At 42.5% G+C, this 22,251-nt stretch overlaps 1 protein-coding gene across 1 annotated transcript in view; it reads left to right on the plus strand.

Annotated features, from left to right (window-relative positions):
• The first annotated feature begins 410 nt into the window (after positions 1–410).
• Positions 411–22,251, plus strand: part of SYCP2 (synaptonemal complex protein 2) — a 108,504-nt gene continuing 86,663 nt past the window's right edge. Inside the window, exons 1-2 of the mRNA XM_060032888.1 lie at positions 411–685; positions 18,118–18,374. The gene's annotated coding sequence lies outside the window, so the exon portion shown is untranslated. The remainder of the gene's footprint in view (positions 686–18,117; positions 18,375–22,251) is intronic.

The raw sequence follows: 22,251 nt of genomic DNA on the forward strand, positions 1-22,251 counted from the left end.
TCGCGCACCGCAACGAAGAGTAGCCCCCGCTCGCCACAACTAGAGAAAGCCCGCACGCAGCAATGAGACCCAGCACAGCCCAAAAGCAAATAAAATAAATTTATAAAAAAAGGTTCTTCCATGTTAAAAAGTAGCCAAGAAAGTCCTCCGAACACCAAGCAAAGGGTGCCAAATGAGGCATCAAATTTCAGAAGCAGAGCTGGCTAGAGGACTGGGAACTTTTTGTATGCTCTTTTGTTTACTGTTACACCCCAGTGGCTATGAAAGCACCTGGCTCAGAACGAGTAGCCAATCAGTAGTAGCAGCCCCGGCCCTGCGTAAACAGAGCCACCATTTCACCAGGGCTGCGAAAACAGAAAGATGCAGATTCTCTGTATTACCTCATTGACTCCCGCAGAAAAGGACAAGCATTAGCTCCAATTTCAGGTGGAGGAAATGAGGCTTAATAAGGTGAAGTTAAAACCTTTAAAAACCGGACGCCCAGGCCACACCCCACTAACCCAGCGCAGGCCCAGCATCTTGACCCCCGCCCACTGCAGGGCCTCTTGCCTCTGCCCTCGGCGGGTTTATAAGGAGGAACTCAGCAGCAACGCGAGAGTCTCACGGTTCTCCTTCCCACTCTGAGGAGCGTGACTAAGCAGGTCGTGACCCACAAGCATATGCAGCAGCGTTAACTCCGTCCACTGTAAGTACAAACAGAACAAGCCCATACTTTTCTCACCTTGATTCTACTGTTTCCCAGTTGAGCCGAGGCAACTGGTGGGGGACGGGGGGATTTAGCTTTCCCACCCCCATCGGTTTGCTCGAACCGTCTTTGACATACTCAGTTGAGATTTTCTCAGTCTTATGTAAGGTGAATAGACGTATCCTTAGGAAATGCGTTGATACAAATCTAAAAGTGTGTGTACTGTGTACACCGGTTTTAAGGCGAGTCCCCTTAGCCTGTTCCCACTACTCTCCCAAACAGAGCACGGCGCTAAACCCCTCCTTTGTATAAATTCTGGAAAAGCCTTTTCCTCCCCGGTACTAAAGTTCCCAGCCCCCTCGCTCTCAGCTGCAGCCGATCACATGCAGTCCACCCCCGACCCCTTATCCTCGAAGGGGCAGAGCCAGCTGGAGCTGTGCTCTCCGTTCCTGGCACCTGGCAGATAGATCCCACGCGCCAGGTTGTGGGTACCCGTCCCTGCTCACCTGCAGCATCAGCAGTGCGAGAAGCAGCAGCAGCACGGACTGGGCCCTGGAGCTCATGCCGATGTGGGGATGCCTGGGATACACCCAGAGCCTGCGGGCGATGGTCAGTCCTCCGGGCCGTGGGCTCACCTGCAGCCCAGCCTTTCCAGCAGGCCCTCTCCTCCAGTCACTCTTCGGTCACTTTGTCCCAGGCATTCTCATCTCAACTCTCCCCTCCCTTCTCCCTGGCCTTTCTTTTTTCTTTTTTTGAATTTTATTTTATTTATTTTTTTATACAGCAGGTTCTTATTAGTTGTCCATTTTATACATATTAGTGTGTACATGTCAATCCCAATCTCCCAATTCATCCCACCCCCCCACCCCGCCGCTGCTTTCCCCCCTTGGTGTCCATACGTTTGTTCTCTACATCTGTGTCTCTATTTCTGCGCTGCAAACCGGTTCATCTGTACCATTTTTCTAGGTCCCACATATATGCGTTAATATACGATAATTTGTTTTTCTCTTTTCTGACTTACTTCACTCTGTATGACAGTCTCTAGATTCATCCACATCTCTACAAATGACCCAATTTCATTCCTTTTCATGGCTGAGTAATATTCCATTGTATATATGTACCATCTTCTTTATCCATTCGTCTGTCGATGGGCATTTAGGTTGCTTCCATGACCTGGCTATTGTAAATAGTACTGCAGTGAACATTGGGGTGCATGCGTCTTTTTGAATTATGGTTTTCTCTGGGTATATGCCCAGTAGTGGGATTGCTGGGTCATATGGTAATTCTATTTTTAGTTTTTTAAGGAACCTCCATACTCTTCTCCATAGTGGCTGCACCAATTTACATTCCCACCAACAGTGCAAGAGGGTTCCCTGTTCTCCACACCCTCTCCAGCATTTGTTGCTTGTAGATTTTCTGATGATGCCCATTCTAACTGGTGTGGGGTGATGCCTCATTGTACTTTTGATTTGCATTTCTCTAATAATTAGTGATGTTGAGCAGCCTTTCATGTGCCTCTTGGCCATCTGTATGTCTTCCTTGGAAAAATGTCTATTTAGGTCTTCTGCTCATTTTTGGATTGGTTTGTTTGTTTTTTTAATACTGAGCTGCATGAGCTGTTTATATATTTTGGAGATTAATCGTTTGTCCATTGATTCGTTTGCACATATTCTGAGGGTTGTCTTTTCGTCTTGTTTATGGTTTCCTTTGCTGTGCAAAAGCTTTGAAGTTTCATTAGGTCCCATTTGTTTATTTTTGTTTTTATGTCCATTACTGTGGGATGTGGATCAAAAAAGATCTTGCTGTGATTTATGTCAAAGAGTGTTCTTCCTATGTTTTCCTCTAAGAGCTTTATAGTGTCCAGTCTCACATTTAGGTCCCTAATCCATTTTGAGTTTATTTTTGTGTATGGTGTTAGGGAGTGTTCTAATTTCATTATTTTACATGTAGCTGTCCAGTTGTCCCAGCACCACTTATTGAAGGGACTGTCCTTTCTCCATTGTATATCCTTGCCTCCTTTGTCATAGATTAGTTGACCATAGGTTTATCTCTGGGATTTCTATCCTGTTCCATTGATCTATCTTTCTGTTTTTGTGCCAGTACCATACTGTCTTGATTACTGTAGCTTTGCAGTATAGTCTGAAGTCAGGGAGCCTGATTCCTTCAGGTCCATTTTCCTCTTTCAAGATTGCTTTGGCTATTCGGGTTCTTTTGTGTTTCCATACAAATTGTGAAATTTTTTGTTCTAGTTCTGTGAAAAATGCCACTGGTAGTTTGATAGGGATTGCATTGAATCTGTAGATTGCTTTGGGTAGTATAGTCATTTTCACAATATTGATTCTTCCAATCCAAGAACATGGTATTCTCTCCATCTGTTTGTGTCATCTTTGATTTCTTTCATCAGTGTCTTACAGTTTTCTGAGTACAGGTGTTGTACCTCCTCAGGTAGGTTTATTCCTAGGTATTTTATTCTTTTTGTTGCAGTGGTGAATGGGATTGTTTCCTTAATTTCTCTTTCTGATCTTTTGTTGTTAGCGTATAGGAATGCAAGAGATTTCTGTGCATTAATTTTGTATCCTGCAACTTTACCAAATTCATTGATTAGCTCTAGTAGTTTTCTGGTGGCATGTGTAGGATTCTCTATGTATAGTATCATGTCATCTGCAGACAGTGACAATTTTACTTCTTTTCTGATTTGGATTCCTTTTATTTCTTTTTTGTCTCTGACTGCCATGGCTAGGACTTTCAGGACTATGTTGAATAATAGTGGCAAGAGTGGACATCTTGTCTTCTTCCTGATCTTAGGGGAAATGCTTTCAGTGTTTCACCATTGAGAATGATGTTTGCTCTGGGTTTGTCATATATGGCCTTTATTATGTTGAGGTAGTTTCCCTCTATGTCCACTTTCTGTAGAGTTTTTACCATAAATGGGTGTTGAATTTTGTCCAAAGCTTTTTCTTTATCTCTTGAGATGATCTTATGGTTTTTATTCTTCAATTTGTTAATATGATGTATCACATTGATTGATTTGTGTATATTGAAGAATTCTTGCATCCCTGGGATAAATCCCACTTGATCATGGTGTTTGATCCCTTTAATGTGTTGTTGGATTCTGTTTGCTACTCTTTTGTTGAGGATTTTTGCACCTATATTCATCAGTGATATTGGTCTGTAATTTTCTTTTTTTGTAGTATCTTTGTCTGGTTTTGGTATCAAGGTGATGGTGGCCTCATAGAATGAGTTTGGGAGTATTCCTTCCTCTGCAATTTTTTGGAAGAGTTTGAGAAGGATGGTGTTAGCGCTTCTCTAAATGTTTGATAGAATTCACCTGTGAAGCTGTCTGGTCCTGGACTTTTGTTTGTTGGAAGATTTTTAATCACAGTTTCAATTTCAGTACTTGTGATTGGTCTGTTCATATTTTCTATTTCTTCCTGGTTCAGTCTTGGAAGGTTATACCTTTCTAAGAATTTGTCCATTTCTTCCAGGTTGTCCAATTTATTGGCATAGAGTTGCTTGTAGTAGTCTCTTAGGATGCTTTGTATTTCTGCGGTGTCTGTTGTAACTTCTCCTTTTTCATTTCTAGTTTTATTGATTTGAGTCTTCTCCCTCTTTTTCTTGATGAGTCTGTCTAATGCTTTATCAATTTTGTTTATCTTCTCAAAGAACCAGCTTTCAGTTTTATTGATCTTTGCTATTGTTTTCTTTGTTTCTATTTCATTTATTTCTGCTCTGATCTTTATGATTTCTTTCCTTTTGCTAACTTTGGGTTGTGTTTGTTCTTCTTTCTCTAGTTCCTTTAGGTGTAAGTTTAGATTGGTTATTTGAGATTTTTCTTGTTTCTTGAGGTAGGCTTGCATTGCTATAAACTTCCCTCTTAGAACTGCTTTTGCTGTATCCCATACGTTTTGGATCGTTGTGTTTTCATTGTCATTTGTCTCTAGGTATTTTTTGATTTCCTCTTTGATTCCTTCAGTGATCTCTTGGTTATTTAGTAGTGTATTGTTTAGCCTCCATGTGTTTGTGTTTTTTATGTTTTTTTCCCTGTAACTGATTTCTAATCTCATAGCGTTGTGGTCAGAAAAGATGCTTGATATGATTTCGGTTTTCTTAAATTTACTGAGGCTTGATTTGTGACCCAAGATGTGATCTATCCTGGAGAATGTTCCGTGTGCACTTGAGAAGAAAGTGTAATCTGCTGTTTTTGGATGGAATGTCCTATAAATATCAATTAAATCTATCTGGTCTATTGTATCATTTAAAGCTTGTGTTTCCTTATTAATTTTCTGTCTGGATGATCTTTTCTTTGGTGTACATAAGGTGTTAAAGTCCCCCACTATTACTGTGTTACTGTTGATTTCCTCTTTTAGAGCTGTTAGCGTTTGCCTTATGTACTGAGGTTCTCCTATGTTGGGTGCATACATATTTATAATTGTTATATCTTCTTCTTGGATTGATCCCTTTCGTAGTGTCCTTCCTTGTCTCCTGTAACATTCTTTATTTTAAAGTCTATTTTGTCTGATATGAGAATTGCTCCTCAAGCTTTCTTTTGATTTCCATCTGCATGGAATATCTTTTTCCATCCCCTCACTTTCAGTCTGTATGTGTCCCTAGGTCTGAAGTGGGTCTCTTGTAGACAGCATATATATCGGTCTTGTTTTTGTATCCATTCAGCTAGCCTGTGTCTTTTGGTTGGAGCATTTAATCCATTCATGTTTAAGGTAATTATCGATATGTGTATTCCTATTACCATTTTCTTAATTGTTTTGGGTTTGTTTTTGTAGGTCCTTTTCTTCTCTTGTGTTTCCCACTTATAGAAGTTCCTTTAGCATTTGTTGTAGAGCTGGTTTGGTGGTGCTGAATTCTCCTAGCTTTTGCTTGTCTGTAAAGCTTTTGATTTCTTTGTCGAATCCAAATGAGATCCTTTCTGGGTAGAGTAATCTTGGTTGTAATTTCTTCCCTTTCATCACTTTAAATATGTCATGCCACTCCCTTCTGGCTTGTAGAGTTTCTGCTGAGAAATCAGCTGTTAACCTTATGGGAGTTCCCTTGTATGTTATTTGTCCTTTTTCCCTTGCTGCTTTCAGTAATTTTCCTTTGTATTTAATTTTTGCCAATGTGATTACTATGTGTCTTGGAGTGTTTCTCCTTGGGTTTATCCTACCTGGGACTCTCTGCACTTCCTGGACTTTGGTGGCTATTTCCTTTCCCATGTTAGGGAAGTTTTCAACTATAATCTCTTCAAATATTTTCTCGGGTCCTTTCTCTCTCTTCTCCTTCTGGGACCCCTATAATGTGAGTGTTGTTGCATTTAATGTTGTCCCAGAGGTCTCCTAGGGTGTCTTCATTTCTTTTTCATTCTTTATTCTGTTCCACAGCAGTGAATTCCACCATTCTGTCTTCCAGGTCACTTATCCGTTCCTCTGCCTCAGTTATTCTGCTATTGATTCCTTCTAGTATATTTTTCATTTCAGTTATTGTACTGTTGATCTCTGTTTGTTTGTTCTTCAGTTCTTCGAGGTCTTCATTAAACATTTCTTGCATCTTCTTGATCTTTGCCTCCATTCTTTTCCCGAGGTCCTGGATCACCTTCACTGTCATTATTCTGAATTCTTTTTCTGGAAGATTGCCTATCTCCACTTCATTTAGTTGTTTTTCTGGGGTTTATCTTGTTCCTTCATCTGGTACATAGCCCTCTGTCTTTTCATCTTGTCTGTCTTTCCGTGAATGTGGTTTTTGTTCCAATGGCTGCAGGATTGTAGTTCTTCTTGCTTCTGCTGTCCTCCCTCTGGTGGATTAGGCAAACTAATCCCTGGCCTTTCTTGGTTTATCAGAGTGGGGTGGGCTGAGCCTTAGCCTTTAACCTCATTGGCTACAAGCAGAATTCTTAGGAAGGGAGTGGACGGAAATAAAACTGCCCCTGCCACACATACAGCAGACATGAGGCTGGGAATCTGACCCCAGGAGATTAGGGCTCAGTCAGAGGAAAGTGAAACCAGTGGCTCTGAGGAACTAGGGGTTTAGTTTCTTTATTTTTAGTTTCCAAAAATCAGTGAAATGCCCAGTGATCTCTTTCTATAGCAGGGTATTTTAATATTTATTTCCTTATAGTCTCTATCATTTGAAACCAAAGAACTGGAAAAGGAAAGGATAACTTTATCAAGGAAAAAAGAAAAAGTATACTTTTTACTTTGCAAAGCACTAACAATCTTTATCCCAACCATGTCTCGAGGCTCTGGGGTTTGTAGACTTTTTCTACCAAAATCTCTTTTATGCTTAGATGTGTCTGGCTTTTTGAGTTTGGGGTTAAAGGAAGAGGGAGGAGGGATGGGAAAGAGACTCCCTACGGGTGGGGTCTCTGTACCAACCTGGGGTCTTTGCATTAGAATTCTGAAAAAAAGACAAGTTGAGGTTCTACCATACCAATACTTAAGGCTGCAATGACCAAGTTTAAAACACAATCTGACATCCATTAGTCCTCATTACCTTAACCTATTACCTTGTTATCTCATCACCTTGTTTAAAATAGTAAACAGTTTTTGAGCAGGTGAAATAGAAGGTAGGCTTTCTTGCCTTACCGTACATTCATAGCTCCACGAGAGGCTGCTGCACATTTTAATTCGAATAGTTTATAATCTGAATCCAAATTAATAGTTTGTTATTGAAAAGAGTAACTAATGTAATTTTAAGACTTCTCTGTATTTCCTGTGCATAAAGAGAAGCATAACAATAATTATCAAATTTACAACCTTGCATTTATTTTCAACGTGGATTTTTAAAAATTTTATTTATTTATGGCTGTGTTGGGTCTTCATTTCTGTGTGAGGGCTTTCCCCAGTTGTGGCGAGCGGGGGCCACTCTTCATCGCGGTGTGCTGGCCTCTCACTGTCGCGGCCTCTCATTGCAGAGCACAGGCTCCAGACGCGCAGGCTCAGTAGTTGTGGCTCATGGGCCCAGTTGCTCTGCGGCATGTGGGATCCTCCCAGACCAGGGCTCGAACCCGTGTCCCCTGCATTAGCAGGCAGACTCTCAACCACTGCACCGCCAGGGAAGCCCCTCAAAGTGGATATTTTGATTCCATGTAAGTCTATTCAAAAACTTGATTAAGTTAGAGTCACTAATTCAGAATTTATAGGTGAGGTAAACTAAACCATGTGGAATGTTCATGAGAGATGCAGGTCGTACACTCCTAATGCTGGCGCTGAAAATGTTGATCAAGAAAGACAGTGTGGGGTTTCCCTGGTGGCGCAGTGGTTGAGAGTCCGCCTGCCAATGCAGGGGACAGGGGTTCGTGCCCCGGTCCGGGAAGATCCCACATGCTGCGGAGCGGCTGGGCCCGTGAGCCATGGTCGCTGAGCCTGCGCGTCCGGAGCCTGTGCTCCGCAACGGGAGAGGCCACAACAGTGAGAGGCCCGTGTACCGCAAAAAATAAAATAAAATAAAATAAAAAGAAACACAATGTGTTGGCCTCCAGAGATCCAGAGAGGGGCTGGGGAATGCGAGTGAAGGGTTCCACTTTTATATTTGCTTTAAGTTGAAGAAAATTAGTATTTTAATGTTTTAAAAAGCAAACAAATTTTCAACATCCTCAAACATTTAAAACTAACTGAGCAAGAAGCCAGTTTCCCATATGGCAGTCCTTCTCAGTTAGGCTGTGACTCACTCGGCTGGTGACTCTGGGCTTCACCTGCCTCATGTCTTAGGTGAGTCAGAGCTGGAAGATGTCAAGTTTCTCTGTTCTGTGTATCCACAATTCCGGGGAAAGACCATCAGTGTTCCTGTGTCCTTGGAAGTGCAGTAATACCTTACGGCCACAAGGTGGCAGCTCCCAGCTCAATGTAAGCTGAAATGAAGAAAGTGATGGTGAGATAAAAGTTTCTTGATTAAAAGGAAGGTGAGGGTGAGAACTAATTTTCTAGACTCTACATTCACACCTTGGGTGTTGAGGGGTGCCCAACCCACCTCAAGTTCTCGGTGGTTTTTTTTTTTTTTTTACATCTTTATTGGAGTATAATTGCTTTACAATGGTGTGTTAGTTTCTGCTTTATAACAAAGTGAATCAGTTATACATATATCCCCATATCTCTTCCCCCTTGCGTCTCCCTCCCTCCCACCCTCCCTATCCCACCCCTCTAGGTGGTCACAAAGCACCGAGCTGATCTCCCTGTGCTAAGCGGCTGCTTCCCACTAGCTATCTATTTTACTTTTGGTAGTGTATATATGTCCATGCCACTCTCACTTTGTCACAGCTTACCCTTCCCCCTCCCCATATCCTCAAGTCCATTCTCTAGTAGGTCTGCATCTTTATTCCTGTCTTACCCCTAGGTTCTTCATGAAATTTTTTTTCTTAAATTCCATATATATGTATTAGCATACGATATTTGTCTTTCTCTTTCTGACTTACTTCACTCTGTATGACAGACTCTAGGTCCAACCACCTCATTACAAATAGCTCAACTTCGTTTCTTTTTATGGCTGAGTAATATTCCATTGTATATATGTGCCACATCTTCTTTATCCATTCATGCGATGATGGGCACTTAGGTTGTTTCCATCTCCTGGCTATTGTAAATAGAGCTGCAATGAACATTTTGGTACATGACTCTTTTTGAATTATGGTTTTCTCAGGGTATATGCCCAGTAGTGGGATTGCTGGGTCATATGGTCATTCTATTTGTAGTTTTTTAAGGAACCTCCATACTGTTCTCCATCATGGCTGTACCAATTCACATTCCCACCAGCAGTGCAAGAGTGTTCCCTTTTCTCCACACGCTCTCCAGCATTTATTGTTTCTAGATTTGTTGATGATGGCCATTCTGACTGGTGTGAGATGATATCTCATTGTAGTTTTGATTTGCATTTCTCTAACGATTAATGATGTTGAGCATTCTTTCATGTGTTTGTTGGCAGTCTGTATATCTTCTTTGGAGAAATGTCTATTTAGGTCTTCTGCCCATTTTTGGATTGGGTTGTTTGTGTTTTTGTTATTGAGCTGCATGAGCTGCTTGTAAATTTTGGAGATTAATCCTTTGTCAGTTGCTTCATTTGCAAATATTTTCTCCCATTCTGAGGGTTGTCTTTTGGTCTTGTTTATGGTTTCCTTTGCTGTGCAAAAGCTTTGAAGTTTCATTAGGTCCCATTTGTTTATTTTTGTTTTTATTTCCATTTCTCTAGGAGATGGGTCAAAAAGGATCTTGCTGTGATTTATGTCATAGAGTGTCCTGCCTATGTTTTCCTAAAGAGTTTGATAGTTTCTGGCCTTACATTTAGGTCTTTAATCCATTTTGAGCTTTTTTTGTGTATGCTGTTAGGGAGTGCTCTGATCTCATACTTTTACATGTAGCTGTCCAGTTTTCCCAGCACCACTTATTGAAGAGGCTGTCCTTTCTCCACTGTACATTCCTGCCTCCTTTATCAAAGATAAGGTGACCATATGTGTGTGGGTTTATCTCTGGGCTTTCTATCCTGTTCCATTGATCTATCTTTCTGTTTTTGTGCCAGTACCATACTGTCTTGATTACTGTAGCTTTGTAGTATAGTCTGAAGTCAGGGAGCCTGATGCCTCCAGCTCCGTTTTTCATTCTCAAGATTGCTTTGGCTATTCGGGTTCTTATGTGTTTCCATACAAATTGTGAAATTTTTTGTTCTAGTTCTCTGAAAAATGCCAGTGGTAGTTTGATAGGGATTGCATTGAATCTGTAGATTGCTTTGGGTAGTAGAGTCATTTTCACAATGTTGATTCTTCCAATCCAAGAACATGGTATATCTCTCCATCTATTTGTGTCATCTTTAATTTCTTTCATCAGTGTCTTATAATTTTCTGCATACAGGTCTTTTGTCTCCTTAGGTAGGTTTATTCCTAGATATTTTATTCTTTTTGTTGCAGTGGTAAATGGGAGTGTTTTCTTGATTTCACTTTCAGATTTTTCATCATTAGTGTATAGGAATGCCAGAGATTTCTGTGCATTAATTTTGTATCCTGCTACTTTACCAAATTCATTGATTAGCTCTAGTAGTTTTCCGGTAGCATCTTTAGGATTCTCTATGTATAGTAGCATGTCATCTGCAAACAGTGACAGCTTTACTTCTTCTTTTCTGATTTGGATTCCTTTTATTTCCTTTTCTTCTCTGATTGCTGTGGCTAAAACTTCCAAAACTATGTTGAATAAGAGTGGTGAGAGTGGGCAACTTTGTTTTGTTCCTGATCTTAGTGGAAATGCTTTCAGTTTTTCACCATTGAGGATGATGTTGGCTGTGGGTTTGTCATATATGGCCTTTATTATGTTGAGGAAAGTTCCCTCTATGCCTATTTTCGGCAGGGTTTTTATCATAAATGGGTGTTGAATTTTGTCGAAAGCTTTCTCTGCATCTATTGAGATGATCATATGGATTTTCTCCTTCAATTTGTTAACATGGTTTATCACATTGATTGATTTGCATATATTGAAGAATCCTTGCATTCCTGGAATAAATCCCACTTGATCATGGTGTATGATCCTTTTAATGTGCTGTTGGATTCTGTTTGCTAGTATTTTGTTGAGGATTTTTGCATCAATGTTCATCAGTGATATTGGCATGTAGTTTTCTTTCTTTCTGACATCCTTGTCTGGTTTTGGTATCAAGGTGATGGTGGCCTCATAGAATGAGTTTGGGAGTGTTCCTCCCTCTGCTATATTTTGGAAGAGTTTGAGAAGGATAGGTGTTAGCGCTTCTCTAAATGTTTGATACAATTCGCCTGTGAAGCCATCTGGTCCAGGGATTTTGTTTGTTGGAAGATTTTTAATCACAGTTTCAATTTCAGTGCTTGTGATTGGTCTGTTCATATTTTCTATTTCTTCCTGGTTCAGTCTTGGCACGTTGTGCATTTCTAAGAATTTGTCCATTTCTTCCAGGTTGTCCATTTTATTGGCATAGAGTTGCTTATAGTAATGTCTCATGATCTTTTGTATTTCTGCAGTGTCAGTTGTTACTTCTCCTTTTTCATTTCTAATTCTATTGATTTGAGTCTTCTCCCTTTTTTTCTTGATGAGTCTGGCTAAAGGTTTATCAATTTTGTTTATCTTCTCAAAGAACCAGCTTTTAGTTTTATTGATCTTTGCTATCGTTTCCTTCATTTCTTTTTCATTTATTTCTGATCTGATTTTTATGATTTCTTTCCTTCTGCTAACTTTGGGTTTTTTTGTTCTTCTTTCTCTAATTGCTGTAGGTGCAAGGTTAGGTTGTTTATTCGATATGTTTCCTGCTTTTTAAGGTGCGATTGTATTGCTATAAACTTCCCTCTTAAAACTGCTTTTGCTGCATCCCATAGGTTTTGGGTCGTCGTGCTTTCATTGTCATTTGTTTCTAGGTATTTTTTTATTTCCTCTTTGATTTCTTCAGTGATCATTTCGTTATTAAGTAGTGTATTCTTTAGCCTCCATGTGTTTGTATTTTTTATAGATCTTTTCCTGTAATTGATATCTAGTCTCATAGCGTTGTGGTCGGAAAAGATACTTGATACAATTTCCATTTTCTTAAATTTACCAAGGCTTGATTTGTGACCCAAGATATGATCTATCCTGGAGAATGTTCCATGAGCACTTGAGAAAAATGTGTATTCTGTTGTTTTGGGATGGAATGTCCTGTAAATATCAATTAAGTCCATCTTGTTTAATGTATCATTTAAAGCTTGTGTTTCCTTATTTATTTTCATTTTGGATGATCTGTCCATTAGAGAAAGTGGAGTGTTAAAGTCCCCTACTATGAATGTGTTAGTGTCGATTTCCCCTTTTATGGCTGTTAGTATTTGCCTTATATATTGAGGTGCTCCTATGTTGGGTGCATAAATATTTACAATTGTTATATCTTCTTCTTGGATTGATCCCTTGATCATTATGTAGTGTCCTTCTTTGTCTCTTGTAATAGTCTTTATTTTAAAGTCTATTTTGTCTGCTATGAGAATTGCTACTCCAGCTTTCTTTTGGTTTCCATTTGCATGGAATATCTTTTTCCATACCCTCACTTTCAGTCTGTATGTGTCTCTAGGTCTGAAGTGGGTCTCCTGTAGACAGCATATATATGGGTCTTGTTTTTGTATCCATTCAGCCAATCTGTGTCTTTTGGTGGGACCATTTAGTCCATATACATTTAAGGTAATTATCGATGTGTATGTTCCTATTCCCATTTTCTTAATTGTTTTGGGTCCGTTATTGTAGGTCTTTTCTTTCTCTTGTGTTTCTTGCCTAGAGAAGTTCCTTTAGCAGTTGTTGTAGAGCTTGTTTGGTGGTGGTGAACTCTCTCAGCTTTTGCTTGTCTGTAAAGGTTTTAATTTCTCCATCAAATCTGAATGAGATCCTTGCTGGGTACAGTAATCTTGGTTGCAGGTTCTTCTCCTTCATCACTTTCAGTATGTCCTGCCACTCCCTTCTGGCTTGCAGAGTTTCTGCTGAAAGATCAGCTGTTAACCTTTGGGGATTCCCTTGTGTGTTATTTGTTGTTTTTCCCTTGCTGCTTTCAATATGTTTTCTTTGTATTTAATTTTTGACAGTTTTATTAGTATGTGTCTTGGCGTATTTCTCCTTGGATTTATCCTGTATGGGACTCTCTGTGCTTCCTGGACTTGATTAACTATTTCCTTTCCCATATTAGGGAAGTTTTCAACTATCATCTCTTCAAATATTTTCTCCGTCCCTTTCTTTTTCTCTTCTTCTTCTGGAACCCCCATAATTCGAATGTTGGTGCATTTAATGTTGTCCCAGAGGTCTCTGAGACTGTCCTCAGTTCTTTTCCTTCTTTTTTCTTTATTCTACTCTGCAGTAGTTATTTCCACTATTTTATCTTCCAGGTCACTTATCCGTTCTTCTGCCTCAGTTATTCTGCTATTGATCCCATCTAGAGTATTTTTCATTTCATTTATTGTGTTGTGCATCATTGCTTGTTTCATCTTTAGTTCTTGTAGGTCCTTGTTAAATGTTTCTTGCATTTTGTCTATTCTATTTCCCAGATTTTGGATCATCTTTACTATCATTATTCTGAATTCTTTTTCAGGTAGACTGCCTATTTCCTCTTCATTTGTTAGGTCTGGTGGGTTTTTATCTTGCTCCTTCTTCTGCTGTGTGTTTTTCTGTCTTCTCATTTTGCTTAACTTACTGTGTTTGGGGTCTCCTTTTTGCAGGCTGCAGGTTCGTACTTCCCATTGTTTTTGGTGTCTGTCCCCAGTGGCTAATGTTGGTTCAGTGGGTTGTGTAGGCTTCCTGGTGGAGGGGACTAGTGCCTGTGTTCTGGTGGATGAGGCTGGATCTTGTCTCTCTGGTGGGCAGGTCCACGTCTGGTGGCGTGTTTTGGGGTGTCTGTGGACTTACTATGATTTTAGGCAGCCTCTCTGCTAATGGGTGGGGTTGTGTTCCTGTCTTGCTAGTTGTTCGGCATAGGGTGTCCAGCACTGTAACTTGCTGGTCGTTGAGTGAAGCTGGGTGCTGGTGTTGAGATGGAGATCTCTGAGAGATTTTTGCCGTTTGATATTATGTGGAGCTGGGAGGTCTCTTGTGGACCAGTGTCCTGAAGTTGGCTGTCCCACCTCAGAGGCACAGCACTGACTCCTGGCTGCAGCACCAAGAGCCTTTCATCCACACGGCTCAGAATAAAAGGGAGAAAAAGTAGAAAGAAAGAAAGAGAGAGAGAGAGAGAGAAAGGAAGGAAGGAAGGAAGAAAGAGGGAAGAAAAGGAAGGAAGAAAGAAGGGAGGGAGGGAGGAAGGCAGGAAGGAAAGAAGGAAGATAAAATAAAATACAGTTATTAAAATAATAAATAATTATTAGGAAGAAACATTTTTTAAAAGAAAAAACAAAATAAACAAACAAAAAACAGACGGATAGAACCCTAGGAAAAATGGTGTAAGCAAAGCTATACAGACAAAATCTCACACAGAAGCATACACATACACACTCACAAAAAGAGAAAAAGGGGAAAAAATCGTAAACCTTGCCCCGAAAGTCCACCTCCTCAATTTGGGATGATCCGTTGTCTATTCAGGTGTTCCACAGCTGCAGGTACATCAAGTTGATTGTGGAGCTTTAATCCGCTTCTTCTGAGGCTGCTGCGAGAGATTTCCCTTTCTCTTCTTTGTTCTCACAGCTCCCAGGGGCTCAGCTTTGGATTTGGCCCCGCCTTTGCATGTAGGTCGCCGAAGGGCGTCTGTTCTTTGCTCAGACAGGACGGGGTTAAAGGAGCCGCTGATTCGGGGACTCTGGCTCACTCAGGCCGGGGGGAAGGAGGGGCATGGAGGGCGGGGCGAGCCTGCGGCGGCAGAGGCCGGCGTGACGTTGCACCAGCCTGAGGCGTGCCGTGCGTTCTCCCGGGGGAGTTGTCCCTGGATCCCGGGACCCTGGCAGTAGCGGGCTGCACAGGCTCCCTGGAAGGGGGGTGTGGAGAGTGACCTGTGCTCGCACACAGGCTTCTTGGTGGCGGCAGCAGCAGCCTTAGCGTCTCCTGCCCGTCTCTGGGGTCCGCGCTTTCAGCTGCGGCTCGCGCCCGTCTCTGGAGCTCCTCTAAGCGGCGCTCTTAATCCCCTCTCCTCGCGCACCAGGAAACAAAGAGGGAAGAAAAAGTCTCTTGCCTCTTCGGTAGCTCCAGACTTTTCCCCGGACACCCTCCCGGCCAGCCGTGGTGCACTAACCCCCTGCAGGCTGTGTTCACGCCGCCAACCCCAGTCCTCTCCCTGCGATTCTACCGAAGCCCGAGCCTCAGCTCCCCGCCCCGCCCGCTCCGGCGGGGGAGCAGACAATCCTCTCGGCCTGGTGAGTGCCTGTCGGCCCTGATCCTCTGTGCGGGAATCTCTCCGCTTTGCCCTCTGCCCCGCTGCGGCTGCGCTCTCCTCCGCGGCCCCGCTGTGGCTGCGCTCTCCTCCACGGCCCTGAAGCTTTCCCTCTCCGCCACCCACAGTCTCCACCCGCGAAGGGACTTTCTAGTGTGTGGAAACCTTTCCTCCTTCACAGCTCCCTCCCACTGGTGCAAGTCCCGTCCCTATCTTTTTGTCTCTGTTTATTCTTTTTTCTTTTGCTCTACCCAGGTACGTGGGGACTTTTTTGCCTTTTGGGAGGTCTGAGGTCTTCTGCCAGCGTTCAGTAGGTGTTCTGTAGGAGTTGTTCCATGTGTAGATGTATTTCTGGTGTATCTGCTAGTGTTAGAGGGACTCCTACAGAGGTAGGGGGTGGCTCTGTTTCACCGTGGGGACAAGGACACTGGCAGCAGAAGTTCTGGGAAGTACTCCTTGGCGTGAGCCCTCCCAGAGTCTTCTCAGTGTTTTTCATAATGATAAACGCATGGTGAGTGCATCTAGGCAAGGATTTTGTCTTGGATTCTCCCTGTCAACCAGGGTTCCTACAGTTGCCAGGCACTCACTGAGTTTCATTTTCAGGGTTGTTAGTCAAGACGACTGAAACATGTTCATCTTCCATCTTTTCAGGGAAAAGCATGTTTTATGGGAGGTTTCTACTGGCCCAGGAAGTGGTGAGTAGAGTCATTAACTGAGAATAAAGAAGCAGTAGTTCACAACGTTCTAAAAAGAGATACCAACAGTTAGGACCAGACACCTCAGCGTTCCCCCAAATGGCAGGACTGACCCTGTGGCCCACAACCTGCACCACAGCCCAGTCTCCTGGTCCCAGCCCACCCACTGGTGAGGAGTCCAGGGGGGCGGGTGTCAGCTGGCTTCCTTGGGCCTCATTTGCAGTGAGAGCTGATCCCACCTTCCCTGCTGCAGATGGATGGGATGCTTTCTTTCCACTTCAGGAAATCAGTGAGTTGGATTTTTCCTGTGAATGGGACGGGAGCTTCCTGCGGATCACTGGTCAAGCACGAGGGTCGCTGCAAGCCGAGGCCCTGGCGTCCCAGCCTGGCTTAGACTTCTGCTCGGACAGTGGCTGGCTGGCCGAGCCCTGTGCCCAGCTGAGTTAAAGGGCCTTGTGGTGGCCAGCAGGACTCAGAGAAGGATAACGGAAAAGTGCCCATCACTTCCTCCGTTGAGTGTGGCGAGGAAACCGAATTTCTCCCGTTGGTCAAGTCAACATCAAAGAAGGGAAATGGTCGGGTATGAGCCTTCTTCCTGCCCCCTCAGTGGGATGCTGCTGGTTGGGAGGGGGGGATACCTCATATGCATAGAGGAGTCCAGAGTCGGACATTTGGACGCCTTCTCCACGGAGGTGAGATAACCTAAGCGACCACCTGGAAACAGAAGAAGGAGGGAAGGAAGGTGTCCCAGTGGGACCCACAGCCATGCCCTACTGTGCTGGTGGGAGCTAGAGAGAAGAGGGGAGAGTCTGTTTCTTCATAGTCATGGGAAAAGCTTAACTTCTGAGAGCAGTCTCCAAGAGACAAAACAGAAGACAACCCAAGGAAGGGCTGTGCTTCCAGAAATGGGGAAGTGGTTCCCACAAGCCCAGCCCTGCCTTATAGAATGATCACCTTTCAACAAAACATAAAACAACAACTGCCTGGAGCCTCTGGAGAGAGACCAAAGGCGCAGAAACTAAAGGGAACCAGGTGCCCAGAAAAGGACGGACAGACGGAGGATGGACAGACGGGCCGAGAGCCAGGTGTTCATGCAGGATCTGGGTACTGAGCATGTGGGTGTTCCTTGCACAGTTCTTTCAAATTTTCTGTATGTTCACAATGTTTTACAATACAATATTGGTGAAAAAAGTCACTGGAGTGAATTTGACTCCAGCGGTAAAAAATAAAATAAAATAAAAAAAATCCAAGTTATTATTAAGTGTAGTTTTACTCCAATGTTAATATCACGTATCCAGTTGTAGCCCAATATCTAACACACATACAGGGGAACACATCTAATGTGTTAGATTTCATGAGAGAATAAAATAATTTATCACTTGTATTTCCTGTCTTATTTTCAGTGACTCACAAATGTTTGTCTCCTATCTGGGTGCTTTGTAGTCACATAGGTTGATCAGAAGTGGTCCCTTACGTTTCAGTATTTTGAGTCCGCCACCAAGAGCTGGCCAGAAAATTGCCTTTGAGAGATTTTAATCTCTTGCCCCTATTTGTTCAACTAATCATTGTAGATGAACAATTGGGGGGGGGGGGATGCTGCCAAACACAACAGATTGGAGCGTTTTTCGCTTTGTGCAAGTATTCTGATAGTAGCATCACCAAGCTCTTTCTTCAGTTGTTTATGTATGTAAATGTTTTTATGCTTTTTTAGGGAAGAAGAAGGGAGGTAAAGATTTGAGGCTATTTACTTTGTCTCCCCACATAAGCTATCCTGTTGAGGTAAAAATATATGCTTCTTTTTTAAATTAGAATATTTTCAGTTAAACTTGGTAGATCATTCATTATTGCAGAAGACCTGTTAGCAAAAAGCATTTCATTTCAGTATTTAGAAAATTGAACAACACAGGAAAAGGGCCAAGCCTTCCTTTTCTTTCTGTTTCCTTTATTAAGGTGGACATCTCCAGAGAGATGAGTTCAGAGGAAAACCTTGGTGACAGGAAGTGGTGACCCTACCAAACCTGGCCAAAATGTTGAATGAAGAATGTGAAAAAGTCAGCTGAAGGGAGGGTGAGTTCTCTACACCTGGAGTTTAAAAATAGAAGAGTGTGGATGTAAGAAAAACATACTCAAGGTGGATGTGTTCTGAGAAACCTCCACTCCTTCATACCCACCTGTGGCACAGGTCATCAGAGCCATGAAGCATGCAGGTTAGTGTCCTATTTTCTTTTTTATTGAAGTATAGTTGATGTACAATATTAATAAGTTACAGGTGATTCACAATTTTTAAAGATTATATTCCATTTATAGTTATTATAAAATATTGGCTATATTCCCTACATATATCCTTTTAGCTTATTTTATACATAACAGCTTGTACCTCTGAATCCCCTACCCTATATTACCCCTCTCCCCACTGCTAACCACTTGATTGTTCTCTATATCTGTGAGTCGGCTTCCTTTTTGTTATAGTCACTAGTTTGTTATATTTCTTAGATTCCACATGTAAGTGATATCATTCAGTATTTGTCTTTCTCTGTCTGACTTATTTCACTTAGCATAATGCCCTTCAGGTCCATCCATGTTGTTGCAAAGGGCAAAATTTCCTTCTTTTTGATGGCTGAGTAGTGACCTATTCTTGAGGTGAAGAGCCAGCTAAGTGCCTTTAAGCCCTGGAGAAAGTAGACGGGGGTAAGCAAAAGGCTTTGTTAGTGGCCAAAGCATGAGAGGGGACTGGTCCAGCAGGTGAGATGCTATCAAAGCAGCCACTTCAACCTTGCAGTCTTTAAGCGCCATAAAGGCAGTTTTCTCAAACTTTAACCTCCAAAGATGTTGTTAAAACACAGACTCTGATTCTGGAGGCCAGCGTTTACCTTTACCCTTGTGAGTGCCAACTTAAAAAAAAAAAAGAAGCACAATGTGAGAGTCGTGAGTTAAGTTGTACTGGGGGCAAAATGAGGACTGTAGCCTGGGAGACAGCATCTCAGAGAGCTCTGAGAAGTCGCTCCAAAGAGGTTGGGGGGAAGGTCAGTATAGATGTGATTTTGGTGAAGGGGGGAGTACATGCAGTCAAACACATATCTTTTGGCAGAAGGTTTCTGCTAGTCAACGAGGAGCAGATGTCACCATGAAGGATTTTAGTGCTTTTCTAGATACGAGGAGATACAAGAAGTGGGCTCTTAAAAATGACTCATGGAAATATCTAACTATCTGAAGACCTGTTGTGCTAGTTTTTTTCAGAGCACAGAGTGCCTCATCTCTGCTCTCCACCCTGAGCTCCTTTCAGGGGGTGTCGATGGTCAGCAGCTGCAGCAACATGTGATTTAACCCTTGTAGAGGTGGATGGCAAGCGCCAATTTGTAGTTGACATGGGGAAGGAAAAATAATGTTTCCCCTACCCTCTAGCCTCTTGGCTGACATCCCCTGTAATAAGAGACAGATTAACACAAGGAAAACCAACAGAAGTTGAATAACCTGTATGCTCCCTGCATACATGGGAGACACCCAGGAAAAGTGAGGAACTCCCAGACACGGCCCAGCCGCCATAAATACCATCTCCAGCTAAAGAAAAAAGATGTTGGATTTGGGAGAGCGAGTGAAAAAGGAAGTTGTCAGGAAAAGCACAGGAAACGGGAGTATCGTTGTTATGCAGGTTTAACTCCTGCCTTAATATAAGAGTTGATAAGACTGATAAGAATTTCTAGATTTAGTTCATCCTCCTCTTCCAGGCACAGAGAGGAAGACACCCTTACAGACGGAGATTTCCCTTAATGTAAATATCTTTTTACAAAAGGGTAACGTCTCAGTTTTCAAAGCCTCTCCAGTGTCTGCTGTTTCTCAAAAATGATCAGCCTAAAAAAATCCTCATGCCAAAGAGGCATATTTTGTGGCGGCAAGTTCTGCCCCTCTCCACCCTCTTAGGGTTATTTTTGGCTGGGCCTGACAGCTGCATTGACATGAGACAGATCAACAGGAGAAAAGCACACCAATTTATTCAACACGGGTCTTCCAGGACCCAGAAGCCTTCATAAAGAATGAAGACCCAGAGAAATGGTGACACTAACTTGCTTTTATATTAGGTTGAACAAAGTGGGCAATTGTCGTCCACGATGTGGACGGCTAGAGGAAGTTAAGAATCATTGAACAACTCAAGTTTGTGTAGAGTTCTCTCGGTCTCAACTTCTCATCCCTGACGATGAGAAACGTTACTTTCCTCCTGGTATAAGGAGCACATCTTTCATAGAGGAATGTAATTTCCTGCTTTTAGGAGAATGCAGAAAGGTAGGAGTGTTTGGTCTTGTACCTGCTGTTTTTCGAGTGCCTTTAACTCAAAATCATCCAAACGCCAGAGCGCCGTGTTTCGGGGTGGTGTGTTCTGAACTCCTTCACCATTAGTGGGTCTGAAGTGGGGCTCACAATACGAGGAGTAAGGCCTAAAATTGTGCTAGCTGAACGGGATCGAAAGTTAAATATGCATCATTAGTTTTCTCTAAAATATCATGCAAGCTGGGACAGTTCTATGTACGACTCTCCCATTTTTAAAGTTCCATATATATTTTCCAGTGTTATCACAGTTAATTCCTTAAATACCAAATTGCTGAGGACAGATATACGATTGGTATTTTTTGAAACAGGGTCTCTCTGAAGATTTTTATAAACGAATGATTTATGTTCCTTCATGGAGCATTGTTTCTATGCTATAAATAGTGTTTTATGATATCAAAGTCGATGCAGGGAGGCTTTTGGACTGAGGTGGTTTTAACCCCTTCTTCGCCTACCTAAGCAGACCAAACCCTAAGCGGAGTATTTCCTGCAAATGCCTCAAGAGCAGGAAAAACAACCCACTCACCAGCAGCCAATCAGGCTTTCCCAAATGGCAGGACCACCTAAGCCACAGCCAATCAAATGATTTCCTTGCTTCTGCATCCTCTCTATAAAATTTTCCGCCCTCAGCTCCTGTCTGGGAAGTAAGTAGTGCTCCGAACCTCTAAGGCTTTGCTGCTGCTCAATTTGAATTGATTTTTGCTCAAATCAATCCTTAAATCTTTCAAAGAGAAAAGTCTTAATCTTCTTGTGTCTGAAATCAAACAGTCCTCCCCACTCCCCATGTCTTTTTGATTACAAGAAAAATGTCTCCATTTGGGCAGAAGGCATTCACAGAACCGCTTCAGTGCTTCCCGAAAAGGTTTACATGCCACCTCGTGGATAAGAAAAGAGCCGCATCCAAAGATAATCTACCATTTTCTGTACAAACAAATGATTTAAAACCTCCAGCATGGTTAACTTTCAAGTTATCAAAAAATTATTTGTAAACCCCGTTAAAAACAAGACAGCAGGCCCCAAATGAGTCGCTTATGCTAAGCCCCACTTCACCAAACCGAGACTTAGTTTCAGCTCTCCCCAGACGGAATCTTCAGCCAGTCTGTCGGAACAGCCCAGTCGGGACTCGTTCAGCCGCCTGCCTGGTCCGCCCCCTGCCATCCTGGCCCCTAAAGGAAGGCGGCCTTGACACCACCAATCTGCTTTTTGCTGGTATAACTTTCTCGTCCGGCTCCCTTCTGCCTGTAGTTCCATTTTATACAGCCCTGCAGAGCTCCTTTCTAGCTGCTGGACTCCATGCTGCTGATTCGTGAATCACAGAATAAAGTCAGTAAGATTGAAATTTACTCAGTGAACTTGCTTTTTTACACCCCAAAATTATTTTTTTAAACTGCCACTATTTGGTAGACTCAAAAGAGGGCGCCTCATTGTCAGAGTGAGTTTAGAAGGAGGGGCAGGAAACCTTTCAGAATGCTTACGCCAGTAGCTGCCCACAACTGCCATCTCCCAGCCGGGGGGCTTCCTCGAAAAGACACGGGACTCATTTCTGGATGCGTAAGTTCACGTGCAATAGATTTCTACCGCGTTATGTCAATTTTATTGCATTTTCATCTGCTTCCCTAACCACCTTTGGGGGTCATAAAAGGAAGAGGGACCCAAGAAAGGTACAGCCAGGGGTGCTCCTCAGATGCCTCTAGTACTGCTGCCATGCACGCTGCTCAGTATTAAGAAAGGAATTGGAACAGAATTTCCCCCTCAAGTAGTTTT

The sequence above is a fragment of the Delphinus delphis genome, chromosome 15 (assembly GCF_949987515.2).
Source record: "Delphinus delphis chromosome 15, mDelDel1.2, whole genome shotgun sequence".
Lineage (NCBI taxonomy): Eukaryota > Metazoa > Chordata > Mammalia > Artiodactyla > Delphinidae > Delphinus > Delphinus delphis.